Source organism: Sus scrofa, chromosome 13 (genome assembly GCF_054392235.1).
Source record: "Sus scrofa isolate SSC_HxYL_T2T_F1_AM1 chromosome 13, Sscrofa_HxYL_maternal_Yorkshire_Landrace_v2.0, whole genome shotgun sequence".
Classification (NCBI taxonomy): Eukaryota; Metazoa; Chordata; class Mammalia; order Artiodactyla; family Suidae; genus Sus; species Sus scrofa.
Window position 1 is genome coordinate 131458312 of NC_139395.1, and position 16040 is coordinate 131474351.

The 16040-nt window shown below is 37.4% G+C and overlaps 2 protein-coding genes across 14 annotated transcripts in view; one reads left to right on the forward strand and one right to left on the reverse strand.

Annotated features, from left to right (window-relative positions):
- The window catches only part of LOC106505750 (uncharacterized), a 742696-nt gene that overhangs the window by 434202 nt on the left and 292454 nt on the right, over positions 1-16040 (reverse strand). The window lies entirely within an intron of this gene.
- KCNMB2 (potassium calcium-activated channel subfamily M regulatory beta subunit 2) overlaps positions 1-16040 on the forward strand; it is a 313395-nt gene that overhangs the window by 565 nt on the left and 296790 nt on the right. For 2 of the 4 annotated variants that reach the window (XM_084990363.1, XM_013982218.3), the window contains exon 1: positions 151-568. The exons of the other annotated variants lie outside the window; for them this stretch is intronic. The gene's annotated coding sequence lies outside the window, so the exon portion shown is untranslated. Of the gene's footprint in view, positions 1-150; positions 569-16040 lie in introns of those variants that run through there. 4 annotated transcript variants of the gene reach the window in all.

Genomic DNA, 16040 nt, shown 5'->3' on the forward strand with positions numbered 1-16040 from the left:
AACTTCACTTTCCATGAAAAAATACCTATTTGCAAAAGGAATTCTCTCTCCTGTAGTTAAAAAGAATGTGGAAATCTGATTCAATAGACAGGGTGGTGTTGGACTCAGTCTTTCGTAAGGAAGTCTGAGCCCTCTCTCCCTTTCTAATATGAGAATTCGAAAGCAGTGGGGAAGTGATGTTGGACCTATCACAGCATTGCTAACAGACAGCCTATTACAGTATTTAATAAAAACAGAAGCAGCATGCCTATCATAGGCTAATAAATCCTACCTCCTGCACGCTTTAAAAACAGTAAGAAGCAGCTTTAACGGAGCTTCAGACAACTAATTTCAAGCATGGCTGTCTAGCGTGCCTGTCACTCCTATTGTCCTTACAAACTCTTTCAGACATTTTGAGCAGGGAGTATTAAAGCTATGAGTTAGCAAGGGTTGTGACATTAATGGTCCAGAAAGGCTTTAGGCACAAGCGGTAATGATGATTACTGGTGGCTATTTGGAAGACTGCACTGGATCGCTGTCATTAAAAATTAAGCGTGGCTTTTGAGGAAGATGTGACAACTACCGGGAGGTAGGATTTGCATGTAAAACAAAGGAATCTGTTGCTGTTTTGTGCTTTTTGTCTGCTGTGTGCTTTGTGAATTGCAGCCAGGTGTGGAGTGAGAAGCAGAAAGGGGGAGAGGGGAGTGGGAGAAGAATCTGCTTAGAGCAAAATACAGTGGGTACTATTATGTTTTATGGCAGTAATGCCTCGAGGATGAACTGGATCCAGGCTCGTAGGCTGCTGAGTGTGCATTCCACGTTGCTTTTCCTGTGGAGTAGAATGCTTAGAGGTCACAGAGAAAACAGTTTGCTTCTTACCTATGGTGCCAGCTGGGCTGTTGGTAGGGTTGAGTGAAGACTTTGGTGGGTGGGAGGCATAAAGGTCCAAGAAAAATAAAGAATAGGAAGCTGTCTTTAAGACTTGAAACCTGTTAGATAAATATTTTATTCCCATGGTCAATGTGCTTTGATAGCCAGAGCCTAATTTTTAAAAGGGGAAATTGGAAGATTACAATGGATTTCCCTGATAAAGAACTACTTTGGATTTAATCTATTATAAAGGAAAACTGGGCACCTTCATCCATTTTGCATATTGAGAGACTGTTCCACACTGTTTGTACCTATGGTTTTGCTAAAGCAGAGCAAGAGTTTTACACTAAAGAAGGGGCTTTCTCTCTGTTCCTGCTCTTGCTTTTAAACACCTGCCGGGGCTGCAGATGGAAATGATGATTTGCTAGAGGTTATGGACTTGCCATTTTAGCTTTTTCCTTCTTCTTCTATTTTTTTTTTTTTAATGAGCAGAATAAAAGAACAATTCCCCTTGAAAGATGAGAGGGGTACTTGGGTTCCAAAGTCCAGTGGATAATGAGTGGATCTGCAGGGGCACTTACACTGCTTTGTACTTTATTATGGAATCAGAACAGCTCATCAGAAAGGGAAATGTCAGGAAATCATAGCCTGAGATTTTTTTCTAAGCAAAAATGCAATGATCAAAAAACAGTGTTTCTCCAACTTGATCTGTGGTGCAAGTTTCAGTATTTGTCATTGCATGTGACCCTCAATGTGAAGTGGCAGAAACATAGTGAGTAAATTTCTCAGTGTTGTGTTATTTCACAAACTCCAAGATGTAAAGATGTTGTTTTAGATTTTGAAAGACTATGTTATGATTCATTGATCTGTTTGTGATGAATGGCAAAGATATGTAAAATAATTGTATATTTATAAAGGTATGTAATATTCTTCAAATGTATCTTTAAAGATCTATATTAATGCAGTATTAAGTAGAAATAAAAAGCAAAAGACAAGTATAGTATGTTTTCAGCTAAATACCAGAATCAAAACTAAACAGAGCTTTTTTTCTTCTGTGATGCAGTTGAGTTTATACATTTGTGAGCTTCTGTGTGCATACTGCCATTCACAAATGTGCAAAGTTGAAATCATTACCCTATAGTGTGCGGCATCAGTGCTTAGAGTTGTGTGTCCATTTTTCCTAATAGTATGATGATTGCTACAGAACCAGCCAAACTCTCTTGGCTAATCTTTATGTGACCAAGAGCACATGTCCATGAAATGACTGTATAGAATTTCTGATGCAACTGATGGCTATGACATCGTTTTATGTTTCTGTGTGGCCAGTGGAATGTGTGACCTTGACCTTGTAAAGTCCCATTCTCTAGCCGGTTGTGCTCACCAGTTAAGAACTCATATATAGAGAGCTCATAATGCATAAACAGAAATACACACATATTTTACTTACTGTTGTCAGAAGTTTACAACTGAATATTGTTTCTATTGTTGTCATTAATTTCATTCATTTGCAAAGGACTTTTACTAGCTCTGGTTTTAACAATATCTTCTGAATCTAATAGCATCAAACATTTATTTTTAAGGTAACACATGAGATCAAAATTATCAACAGGAAAAATTACTTTGCTGGGGTCATGTTCATAATAATTTACTGATAAACTAAAATGACTTTTCACAATTTTCACAGACTTATGGAAAAAGTATCTATATTATATTTTGGTGGTATATTTCCCTATATTGGACACCCATAACATGAAAAATATAGGGAACATATGGTAATTTTTTTTTCTTTCCTTAGTGGGGAAAGCCAAACCAAGTAATTTAGTAAAACAACCTGCTTTGTGTCACTAATTAATTTCATTGTCTGTTTACATAAATTGATATCAACCAAAACCTTTCCAAATATCTTTTCCTTTTAGTTTATGCCATATCTAGTTATGAAAAATCAACAATTCTCCAAACAAAGTCTGGAATCTACCCTGAAATTAAAATAAGAAAATCTTTGGGTCAGTCTGGTTTTCTCAGTCCTCATGGGTAGCACAGTTACCAAGACACACAAGTAACCAAGTCTAGAATTATCCTTGTTCTGTCTCTCACATATATACATCTAGTCATCTTTCTCCTTTACTGGTAGATATCCAGATATTTCTCAAACTAGCAATCTTCTCTTTGATATCTCTCTCCTCTTGTCAAAATATGAAAAATGAATCTCCCCCAACTTTGATTAACAGAAAATTAAAAAGCAAATTACAATAATTACATATAACATAATAATAATTTTAAGATGTGTGCTATGAAAAAAAACTAGAAAAAACTCCACCAAAATATTAGCAGTAGTATCTCAGTGTAGTAGAACTGGTATATTTTATTTCTTTTATTCATTTGTAGAGTTACTAATTTTTTTCAAAAAGCAGATATTAATATTCACAAGACTAACATTATGAAAGTTTGTTTTCTTTTCTAACCATGTTTCCATCTTTTCTTACTATCAAATATCATATCATACACTACATCTTCACCCCATTCCAAATAATTTGTTGGTCCAAGCAGGACTGAGCAGAGGTCCTTTTCCTGTCAGAGACCCTTCCTCCTTGAGTTTCTTAGTACTGTGAAAAAAAATCAGCATAATCCTTCTCAAAGACTGACTCCTACTTCTTAAATCAGATTTCCTAGAAAAGAAGATGTGTGTATGTGTGTGTCTGTGTGTGTGTGTGTGTAATTCTACAGAGTATTTTTGATATCCTTTGCTGACTCATTATCTTCTAAATCTTTAAATATTGGACTGCCCATAGCTCAATTATAAATCTCTTCTTTGTAGGTACTTACTGCCTAAATGAGTCTCAAGACCTTACAAATTATTTATACATAGCTCACAAATTCTAATTCCTAGCCTGACTTTCCCCTAATCTTCATACTTACATATTCAATCACTTACAAAACATTTCCACTTAAACCCCTTATAAGCATCAATCTCACACCCTAACGTGTTAAAAATCAAATTTCTGCATTTCCACGCAAAATGTCCTCCTCCCACATGTCCCCCACATATGTAAGTGAAAACTCTATTCTTTTACTTGCTTGGAGTGCTCTTTGAATCCTCACTTTCCTTCACTTATCATAGGAAATCCCCTTGTCTCTATCTTTAAACTTTACCTAGAAGACAGCTACTTATTATTCCCACAGCAACCTCTCTGCAAAAGTTACCACCAACTCTCAGATTACTATGCTATTTCCACCAGTGATCTCTTGCTTCTTCCTCCTCCTGCTCCGAAAGACTCATTCTGTCCTGGTACCCAATACCGTGGTCATTTCAAAATTGAAATTATATCATAATATCTTGTGTTCAAAAGCCTCCAACATTTTCCAATCTGACTATGGATAAAAGCCAGATCCTTACAATGGAAGCAATGAGTGATCAGCAAATGGGTTACTCCCCAGCCCCTTCTGCTACACTCTCACTTTAACATTTCACTTCAGCCACACAGGTCTCGCGGCTGTTCCTAAAACATGCTACAAAAAGCCCAGCACCTTTTCCTTTTCTGTGCCCAATGCCTGGAAAATTCTTTCCCTTCTGAGCCAAATGACTCAGTTTCTCACTTTCTTCAGGTTTCTGCCATATGTCACTTTATCAGAGAAGACTTCCCTGAGAACCTTCTTTCAAATCACACCCCCTTGCACACTTCTTTTCCCTGTCCCTGCTTTCTTTTCCTCTGTGACATACCAAATTATCCCTCAACATATTGTATCTTGAGTTTTTATTGTCTGTCTCTCTCCCACTAGAATGTGAACTCTATTAAGAACAAGGACTTTGTTTTGCTCCCCCTGATGTATCCACAGCACAAATTGTCAGGTCAAGGAATAAACTGTTGAATACAGGAATAGAACGTTTTCCCCCATCAAAATCCACTAGTAGCATTAGGATACAAGCAGAAGTTTTCAACTTTAGGGTGTAAGCTCTGAATCATAACAGCCTGTTGTTTTTTCCAAAGAGAAAGCTCCTGAACACCTTGAAGAAAGTCAAGATTTATCAAGATGATTTTCGTTCTCTTCCCTACATGGGAGGGGGAAAAAAAAATCACATCACTGATCCCAATCTATGTCAAAGCAAATAAAAATTTAATCTGCTTCAATTTGATCTTATCCAAAAGATGACTTCTATTTCAAAAAGCCATCTTCACAGATCAGACACAGATGGATATAGACATGTCCTGTATTTTCTCTGCTCTTCCCTGGTGATGGGGGAAGGGATGGTGACGCTAGGTTGAAAGAAAGGTACAAGTGAGGTCAATATGCCTTTCTGGGCATACAAGCCCTAGCCTGTGTGGCAACAGGAATCAATCAATAATAATCAACAACTGCACTACTGACTTACATTCATTTCTTTCTCTCAAAATCAGTATGATCAGTTTCATGGTCTGGTTAACAGTGACGTCTCTATCATTCATAAGGTACATGATTTTAAACAATTAAATTATAATAAAATAACCTTATTTTCCAAATTGGGTACAAAAGATAATGCCCAATATTTCTAGAATGCTGTATAGTCTAGAGAAGTGGTGTGATTTAAAAAGGACACAGCATCTGAGATAACCACAAGCTTTAGGAATAGACAGATTGGTCTGCAACTCACCTTCTCCACTTTATAGTTATGTGAAAATAGACAAGTTTTTAAAATCTTATCAAGTCCCCAGTTTCCTCACTAGTAATTAGTGATAATAACACCTACTTCTTTGGGTTTAAAATTAAATGTGATCATGTCTGCCAGTGCCCCATTAGAGTACTAGGCACAGAGAAGATGCTTAAAAAGTAATAGTTCTCAATATCATTTAATCTTTACAGTAAGCCAGAGAAGTAAATATATTTTCCATTGAACAGTAAGAAAACTAAGGTGCAAATGATTTAATCATAAAATTGCTCAAGGTGGAGTTCCCATTGTGGTTCAGCAGGTTAAGAATATGATTAGTATCCATGAGGATGTGGGTTTGATCCCCGGCCCAACTCAATGGGTTAAGGATCCAGCATTACCATGAGCTGCAGTGTAGATCACAGATGTGGCTCAAATCTGGCATTGCTGTGGGTGTGGTGTAGGCTGGTAACTCTAGCTCTGATTCAACCCCTAGCCTGGGAACTTCCATATGATGCAGATACAGCCCTAAAAAGTAAAAAAAAAAAAAAAAAAAAAAAAAAAGAATTGCTCAAGGTTAAAGAACTAGTAAGCTATTGAAATTTATTCTCCTTTCAGCCATAGAGACTCCTGATAAATAGAAAATCAGATTAACTATCTTTAATGTATTTAGTGACAAAAGGCTGCCAGTGATTAGGGAAATTTTTTAAAGGGAGGGTCTGAAGAGAAGATTTTACTTTCCTCCATGAACAATCTCAGGTATATTATAAATTCCTTCCCTAAATAAAAAGTGGACTCAAACACCAGTGAAACAAATGTAATTGAATGCTAATTTACATATTAAGGAAACCTCAATCTCTAGAATGCAATATAATGGAACACCAGCTTCACAGTCATGAAGACCTTGGTATGGATCCTAGTTTTGCTCATTCCTTTTGCATAAACCTTTCTGAGTCTTTCTTGCCTCACCAGAAATGTAGTTCATAACAGTATATCATGGGTTGTGAGGATTAAATGAGATAATGTATGCACTGCTATCAACATTGTGCATGGCACAAATTAAGTGCATAATACGAACCACCTATCATCACTTTATTATTATCTAAAATGATACCTTAAATACTATATATATATTATGACACTGAGAGTTTTGTTTTAAAGTATCTCTTTTAGTTCTCATTTATTGCAATTGCATGTCTCTAAACTCATCCAGTGGATATCATTTAAGAGTCATTTAAGTATCAAGGCATAATATAAAAGTTTAAGGTATTTGAGCACCTGGAGAGCACCAGAAACAAAATTTTCTGAAACATGTGACATTTGCTTGTTTCTTATTAGATCTAAAATGAAAGATGCAAATTCAGAAAAATCAAGAAAATGTCTGCTTTTCTGAGAAACCAACCTAATTCACTACACATGAATTTTATAGATTCACATTAAAAGGATTGTAACCAAGTGTTCTCCCTCAGCTTTGTCATGGTCTAGTCTCATTTCCTGTCTTCATTCTGTTTATGCCTATATAGGCTGAATTATTGGTAAACTGATCAGATGAATGCAACAAAATACAGTATGACTTTACTGCAGGATGTGCATGAAATTGGCAATTAGCAGCATCAATTTTTCTAGATTTACATTACTAATTTCTTAATGCAATGGATTTAATTTCATTTAATTGCTCAATAAAAATCAGCAGCTCCAATTAAACTATTTGGAAACTTTCAAATACTAATCTTCAACATAGGTTAAACCTTTCTTTAATCAGTTCTGAATTTCATTTAGCACCAAACAACTCCTCAAATTTCAGGTTCTTAAAGATTGGTTTGTACCACCAACTATTGTATTCATGTGGGTGTTTCCTTTAATATTTTGTCATTTCTCAAATCCATCTCTTTACACACAACTGAGTCCATTTCGGTATCTCTCTCCAAAAATGTAGATATGCCACTGTCATTATAATGTCACAGATTTTCAAGGTTTGATTTTTTTTAGTCATCTTATTGTTCCTTTTTGCTCTAAGAATACTCTGTGCATAGTTTTACCATGGCCCTTAGCACACTGTGCTGTAATCTTTGGTTCACTTATCTGCTTCCCTACTCCCCAGTGAAACTGTAAGTCCCTGGGTCATAGTCATGGCAGTATTTCCATTGCCTAACAGAGTTTTTGTCAGTGGTTAGTGCTTAATGTGTATTTCTTGAATAAATGAATCAATGATGTCTATATTTGATTTCTTAGTGTCCGTTTTGACTTAAGGAGGATAAATGACCAAATGGAGAAATCAATCATGCACCTCATAAACAGAGTGTTGAATGGAACTATTTTGTAATAATAGAGGCTGGACCTACCATATGCTTACTTCTCATTCATCTACTGCCTCACCTCTTCTCTTTATATTCTTAGGCCCATATTAGGTGCATTCATGACTATTTCCCCATCCTGTCCTCTCTACTGTCTGCCCACAGTCACTTCCCCATCTTGATAAAGAGTATGGTGGGGCATTCCATTTGTATTTTTTTTTTTTTTTTTCTTTTTTTTGCTATTTCTTGGGCCGCTCCTGCGGCATATGGAGGTTCCCAGGCTAGGGGTCGAATCGGAGCTGTAGCCACCAGCCTACGCCAGAGCCACAGCAACGCGGGATCCAAGCCGCGTCTGCAACCTACACCACAGCTCACGGCAACGCCGGATCGTTAACCCACTGAGCAAGGGCAGGGATCGAACCCGCAACCTCATGGTTCCTAGTCGGATTTGTTAACCACTGCGCCACGACGGAAACTCCAGGGCATTCCATTTGAAGCCAACTTTGAGTCTGATATCCTCAGACAGCAAACACATAAACCCCTTCCTCATCAAAGACAGACTGACAGATGAGTCCAGGTGAGAATTCCAGCTCAGGAGGAGGGGAGGGAAAAAAATCATCTGTCAAATTGTCAAGCCTGCCAACTTCTTAGGAAAGGAAGAGAAAATGCTTATATTACTAGACAGGAGGGCCTAGGTTTACATTTACCAGCATTTGTACTAAATGGGGAAAATGTCAGATGAATCCCACATGCAAGTTATCACCTTGATATTTTCCTGAGTGTGAAATTATAACTCCAGAATACTCTGGTCATGGGAGCTCATTTTCAGTTTTCAATAAATCCACTTAATGAATGAAAAAGAATAGTTAGGCAAGTCATAAAATATATAACTAAATTTTCAAGTATAATTTTAGCTTAGATAATTAGGTTGCAAGCTCCTTGAGAGCAGACACTATGTATTTATAATTCTCAGATGAATAGAACTATATTAAACATATATAGTATTTTTTAATAATGTTTTGGCTGACATACACTCCCATCTCCTTGCTATTCACTGAGGTAAAGCCATATTACAAAATTCAGGTACACGTCTTATCATTATTTACCAGGCTGCTTGACTGGAGATTTAGGGTTATAGAAACCACACATATTTTAATTCCACTGAATCCCCTTTGTGCATTATGGTGTAGAGGACTCTTATGGAAAAGGAAGGAAAGAAGGGTTTATGAATTCTGATGTAGCCTGTTTATTGATAGAATTATATTACTCACAGGCATTTGTGATTGGAAATGATTTACAAAAAAACCAATCCACATAGTCTTCTACTAAAGGAGGACTCAATTTTGTCTAAATAAAGCCCTTATAATACTATGTGTGTCTTTGGAATTCCACTGTATTTTGTGACATGGTTCAGGACCTTAAAAATAATTATTTTGAGAGTTCCCACTGTGGTTCAGCAAGTTAAAAACCCAACATAGTGTCCATGAGGATGCAGGTTCGAACCTGGCCTTACTCAGTGGGTTAGGGATTTGGCATTGCCACAAGCTGTGGCGTAGGCTGGATCCAGTGCTGCTGTAGCTGTGGTGCAGTCTGTTCCAATTCAACCCTTAGTCCAGGAACTTCCAAATGCTGCAGGTGTAGCAATAAAAAAAAAGAGAAAAAAAAAAAAAAGTGGTTTAGTTTTGTCCAGCTTATTCTTTTTTATTATTAAGTTTTTTACTGGAAAGCTGGCAAAGGTCATGTGCCTGACTCCATAAGTCTTATCTACTAAAGTAAAATATCTTTCAAAGTGAAACTCTTAGAAAGTCAAAAAATAGGCAGCAATTGGAATGCAAATATAATATCTTTCTTGCTCTGCATCAGATGCAATGGATCATTCTGGCCATGCTTCAGAAGGCTCTTTATGAGAAGGAGAGAGAAGCAGTTGGTAAATCTTACCCATGACATTATTCTTGAATGTCTTGAGTTTGGTTTTGCATAAACATCTAAAAATTCCTGACCATAGGAAGAATTTTTAGCTCTGTCAAATTGAACTATGATTTTCTCAAAGAGATTATATTTCTGTAGTAAATCTGACACCATTTGGATTTTTTTTAATTTCCTAGTTTATTCCAAATGAAATTGGGAACAATAAAACAACAAGCTGACATCTGGAAGAAAATAATACTTAACTTTAGGGGCAAAACTGCAACAGGATTGGTCCAGTTTCTTCCTCTCTGTGAGGATGATCAATGACTGGTTTAACTTTGCTTCCTAGTGGTTTTATTTGATCCTGTGTGGTGTTTGGGAACAGCCATGTGGAGCTTCCTGTGTAGACAACTCAAGGTAACTATTTGCTTTAAAAGCATAAAAATAGAACAGCACAGGACTCAATTCTCTGTTGGAATGAATCAAAAGAAAAGAGAGGGGGAAACAAAGTTCATATCAAAAGGAGAAGGAAGGCCTAGAGAATATGTTACCAAATTTGAGAAAATCTTTCTGGGTATAGAAAAGACAACAATAGCCCTGATATGGAGAAAAGTGGTTAGAGAATGTTTATTACAACTTGCTTCTCAATCTTCTAGGTCTGTTTCCTCACTGGCAGGTGGATTTAATGTCTGCTGAACTGAAGCAGTAAAATACATATATACATACACACACACACATACACACACACACACACACACACCCAGAGGAGTTCTCTGGTGGTCTAGTGGCATTGTCACTGCTGTGACTCATGGTCTGCCATAGCTCAGGTTTGATTCCTGGACTGGGAACTTTTACATGTTGCAGGCACAGCCAAAAAAAGAAAAACAAAAGATGAGCTTTGATTTATTTATTTTTATTTATTTATTGGCTGCACTGGTGGTATGTGGAAGTTCCCAGCCAGGGACTGAACCCACTGCCAGAGCAACAACCTGGGCTGCTGCAGTGACAGCACCAGATACTTAACCCACTGCACCACAAGAGGATCCGATCAGCTCTGATTTATGTCTGCACAAAAATTTGCATTGTGTGTAATTTTGATTTCAGATGGTAGTTTGCTAACCAGGAGATTCTTCTCCTTGGACTATGAATATCTTCAGGTTACACATTACTAAAAAAGTATATAATCTTCATCTTTCCAGTCTTTAACTGATCAACCCTCATTTCATAGCTACATTTATTCAAGTAGTCATTCATTCACTCAACAAATAGTAATTGAATATCCACTATGGACTTAAGCACTGTGCTGGGTACTGGAGTTACAATGTTGAGCCAAATACAGGAAGGACCCCTTCCCCTGCAACCATGGAGGTGACAAATGAGAAAAACATTATTCATATAGTCACACAAACAAATATAAAATTACAAATGTAATGAGCACTAAGAGATTACTCCATTGGAGGTATTAGTGTAGTCAAGGATGTCAAGGAAAGCTTTTCTGTGGAGAAGACCGAGCTGCTTAATGAAGAAGCCTAAAAGTGAATTAAAAAAAAAAAAAAAAAAGGAGCAGGTGTAACAGCAGTAGGGATTAGAGATTTCTACATAGAGAAAAATCATGAGCAAAGGCTAAAAGCATGGCCCCTTCACTTACTCAACATTTACAAAGTGACCTGTGTAGGGGAAAGGGGGTCTGTTTTCCTGCCCAAATGGAGCTTACATTCTAGTGAAAATCAATAAATTAAAATATTAGTAAATGAGATAAAAAGGAAACCTGTTAGAGAGAGTAGACTGCCTCTGACAGATGGTCAGTACAGTGTGGTTGGAGGGGCAGAAAACCTGCCTGATTGGGCCCTTACAGGCCATGTTAAGGGTTTGCTCCTTATTCTAAGAGAAGTGGAAAGGCATCTAAGCAGATGCCTGACTAGATATTTGCTTTGCAAAGTATGTCTGCTGCAATGTAATGATCAAAAGGGAGAGGAACAAACATGAACACAAAGAAGCCAGTTGAAAGGCTATAGTAGTAATGCAGATGATGCTAACTTGGACCAGGTGGCAGTGAGAGGACAGAAAAGTAGCCAGAAAGAGAAGTATTTGGGCATTCATATCAGAGAACTGGTGATGGGCTAATTTTAAAAGGATATGGGTGAAGAGAAGGAGGTATCAAGGATAATTTCTGACTTGAATAACTAGATAGGTGGTGAGGATATGGAACACTGGAATATGACTAGAGTTTCCTTTCAACAAAAACCATTTTGAGGAGTTCCCATCATGGTTCAGTGGTTAACAAATCTGACTAGGAACCATGAGGTTGCGGGTTTGATCCTTGGCCTCGCTCAGTGGGTTAAGGATCCAGCGTTGCCGGAAGCTGTGGTGTAGGTCACAGACACGGCTCCAATCCCATGTTGCTGTGGCTCTGGTGTAGGCTGGCAGCTACAGCTCCAATTAGACCCGTAGCCTGGGAACCTCCATATGCCACATGTGTTGCCCTAGAAAAAGGCAAAAAGACAAAAAATAAATTAATTAAATTAAATTAATTTAAAAAAAAATTCTGAAAACGTGGTCTGTCTTCACTTTCTTGTTCTCCATTTATTTTCAAGGCACTGGTGCATTATTTCTGGCCACATTGTTTTCCTGTGATCGTCCTCTTAGCCTTTCTAAGGACCCTTTATCATCCAACTTGTTGGCCTCAGGACACTTCATCACTCTATAGCATTCAAAATTATGGACCTTCCTCTCTGTCTCCCCACTTTCCCCCACCTCCTTAATTTTTCCTCCCTTGAAATTCTTTATTCCCTTGACTTAAATTATGTTTAACTTCCTGGGTTACCTCCTAACTTTCTAGGTCTTCTTCTTCCTTTTCTAACTTTTTACACTTTTTCAGTAATTGAAAATATTATCTGTCTACCCCAACATCCCAAACCATTTCTCCAGCAGTGACCTTGTTCTCCAACACAAGTCCTACACTACACTGCCTGCTAGCTGGCAGACATTTCTCTGTGATTGTCATTTTGCACTCAAAATTTGTTTGGCAAGACTAAAGACAAAATTAACCCACTATGCCTCATGTTTCTATTCACTGTGCTACTGATTTCCCAGGATTTAACACCAACGATTGTCTTTGAATTCTCCTCCAACTAAAGACCTAAAGAACTTGAGTCCTATTGATTCTTCCTTTAAAATATCTTTTACAACTTTGCCTTTTATTCCTTCCTATGCAAATAAGGCATCTTTATCTCACACCTTGATTATTATGATAGTTTACTAACCAACCTACTTGACCCTAGTCTGATCTTTTCAAAGCACTGTCCTTAAATCACGTACACAAGAACTACTTAGGGAGCTTTTGGAAAATATCAATTCATGTAGATTGCATTTATACAGGATCTTTTGGGATAAGACCTGAAAATTTAACAAACACAATAGTTAGATCACACATAAATTTTGAGGAAATCTGCTCGAATCTCTTCCAGTCTATTTTCTCTTACATAGGCCTTCCTAATGGATAGAGCATGACCTTGATCTTGGCATTTCCCTAATCACAGCTCTTCAGTGACTCTTGCTTAACCAAGCAAATAAAGTCTCTTCCCAGGACTAGACATCAAGATCCTCCAATTGCTTGTGTCCAGATAAATTCCCAGCCTAATCTTTACCTTCCTGCTCTCACCCTGTGTTACAACTGTACTATATTGTTCCCCATCCCTCAAACACAACTACCACATCCTATACCTTTGTCCCTTGGCCTAATGCATTTAGATATCCAGGGATATTTGACTCCCCTTTCACTGTCACCTGTCAAACTCCTACCAATTCTCCAATGCCCAAGCTCCCCACCCCAGATATAACCTTCTCTTATTCCTTTCTCATTTCTTCTTTACCCTTTCCATTCCTTGCCCTCTAGGAAGAAGGGGGCTCTCCAGTCTTTGAATTCATTCAGCCAGTTTTATCTTTTGCTACTTCCTTAATACATAGTTATACACATATATCATTTTTATTTTTCTTTTATAATCTTACAATGAGAGGAACTATTTATTTTATAAAAAGACAGGTTTATGGAATAAAATAAAAAGTTGACTTGAATTTGAATCTCATCTAGTATTTGTCCTTGGGCAAATTATTTAACTTCTCTGAGTTTGTCTCTATTAGTTAAGTGGGATAATGTCGCTTACAGTATAGGATTTTGTTCAATATAATTTAAGGTGTCTTGTAAAACAATGAGTGACATGAAATGTCCTGTATTCAATTACTTTCACCTACAGAAAAATGGCAATTTTATTATACCTAGTAATCCTCTATATTTTGGTATACTTTAAAAATGTTGTTTTGTCTCATATTATACTTTGTATCCACTTCATACATCCACCCCTTGTTTATTGGTAAAAACATATATATATAAAAGAGCAATGCACCAACACCAAGAAAGCAAACTATTTAACTACATTAGTGCTTGACCTTGCCTATTCCTTTTTCAAAGCAGGTGAACAAACAGCAATTTTAACTATAAGCTAAAGCAAGCTACTTTCTAATGAGAGAGTTCTGTTAAATAAAGGTCAGCAGGAAACATAACAACATTCATTGTCTCTTGTTTGTGGTCCATCTGGATATCATGAAAACTTGCTCAAATTTCTCTCCTTAACCAACAGTTTATCTAAATCACATTGCACTCCACTTTGGCTAGGACTGTTTGTCATTAACCAGAACAGCAATGATGTTTTTAAATGCCACTTCTAAGAAAAGGATGCTCATTTTGTCTCTTTACCTATCTTTCTCTACCTTTGCAATATTATGAAAAAGCCTCTCAACCAATTACCCCAAAGGAAACTTAGTTCTAGAAGATCAGTGTTATGTTGGTTATAAAGATAAATGAGCTAGGAAGGAGTTGACGCTGTTTTTATGTTCTTACTTAGTATTATGTCTTTAGACTTAGTCCACAGAAGGATTCTCTGTCTAATGCTCCTTCTATTAAAATAATAATAATACTTTGTCCCAACAAAGCATTATGCTAAAGGAGGTCTTCAAGGAGATTACAGATTACTCAGAAATTATGTCAAGTTCCAGGAGTTAGGAATGAAACAAATGCAGTAAGAAAGGTATACAGTGTTTTTGAGTGTTTTAATAGACAGAGAAAGATTATGAACAGAAGCCAAGAAAAAGACAAATCTCCAAGAAGAAACATCAATATTAACAGAGTTCCAATCTCTCTCCATCTCTCTCTCTAGCTCCCTCTCTCCCTCTCTCACACTCTCCCTCTGCCAGTTATTTGGCAGTAATGTTACACCGAGCAAGTTAGGTAACATTCCTGTGTCTCAGGTTCCTCCTCCATAAAATGGGGCCATAATACCTGCCACCTAGAGGTGTTATGTAAATTACATGAAATCATGATGCAAGGGGGCTAGCACAGTGCTACACAAAGTAGCCTCTCAAGAAATGGCACCTATAATTTTTGTTATTAATGCGGGAGTGAAGAATCATGTCAAATATTATAGAGATTTCAAAGAGGAAGGGCTCTAGATTTTGTGATTTGGGATTTTACTTATTCAATAGTGAAATGGGAGATCATTTTTTCCAAAACAAGGTAATGCGTCAAAATCACTTTTGATGGTATTAAAGGACTGAGCAGATGGTGAGGAAGCAGATCATTCTTTCAAGGAAATTTCCCCCCCAAAAGAAAGCAAGAGTGAAGACAGCTGACAAAGAGCCAATAAGGATGCAAGAATGGTACAGATATTCTTTGACAGGCTGGCCATGAGGGCCTCTTGATGAGCTAGCATCTTACCTTATTTTGAAGGCTGCATGTTGAATTCACACTGAATTCATCTCCTACTAGTCCTGTAACTCTGTGTGGTAGGAATTGTTGCCCCCATTTGAAGACAGGGAAACTGAAGTTCAAAGGCATTGAAAGTCCTGTCCCAAATTCCACAGCAAATAATGGCAGAGTCAAACTTTCCAGACAGCTCCTCTGACTCTAATCCTCGGGCTATGCTGCCTGACTAACTAAGAATCCATCACCTCTACCTCTAGAGCCTGCTTCACCAAGTCACAGATGTTTCCAGAGAGGATCTGGAGACAACAACCACTGAGAAATAACCATTTGTTTTTTCACATGGTAACTGCTAACAAGACCTTAAAAATGTCCACAGTGGCACACACCATTTTGCAGAAGTCAGGCACTTTGCACAACATCAACTGTAGCTTTGGGCCTGTTGTAAGTTCAAGGCATTGTACTAAGCATTTGATATGCATTCTCTCATTTATGGCTCAGAACTGCCCCAAGAAATGAGTGTTCATATCATTCCCATTCTACACTAGAGAAAAATGAGGTTCAGAAAGAGTGATGGGCTTGCCCATACTTCAATACAACTTGTAGGTAGCAA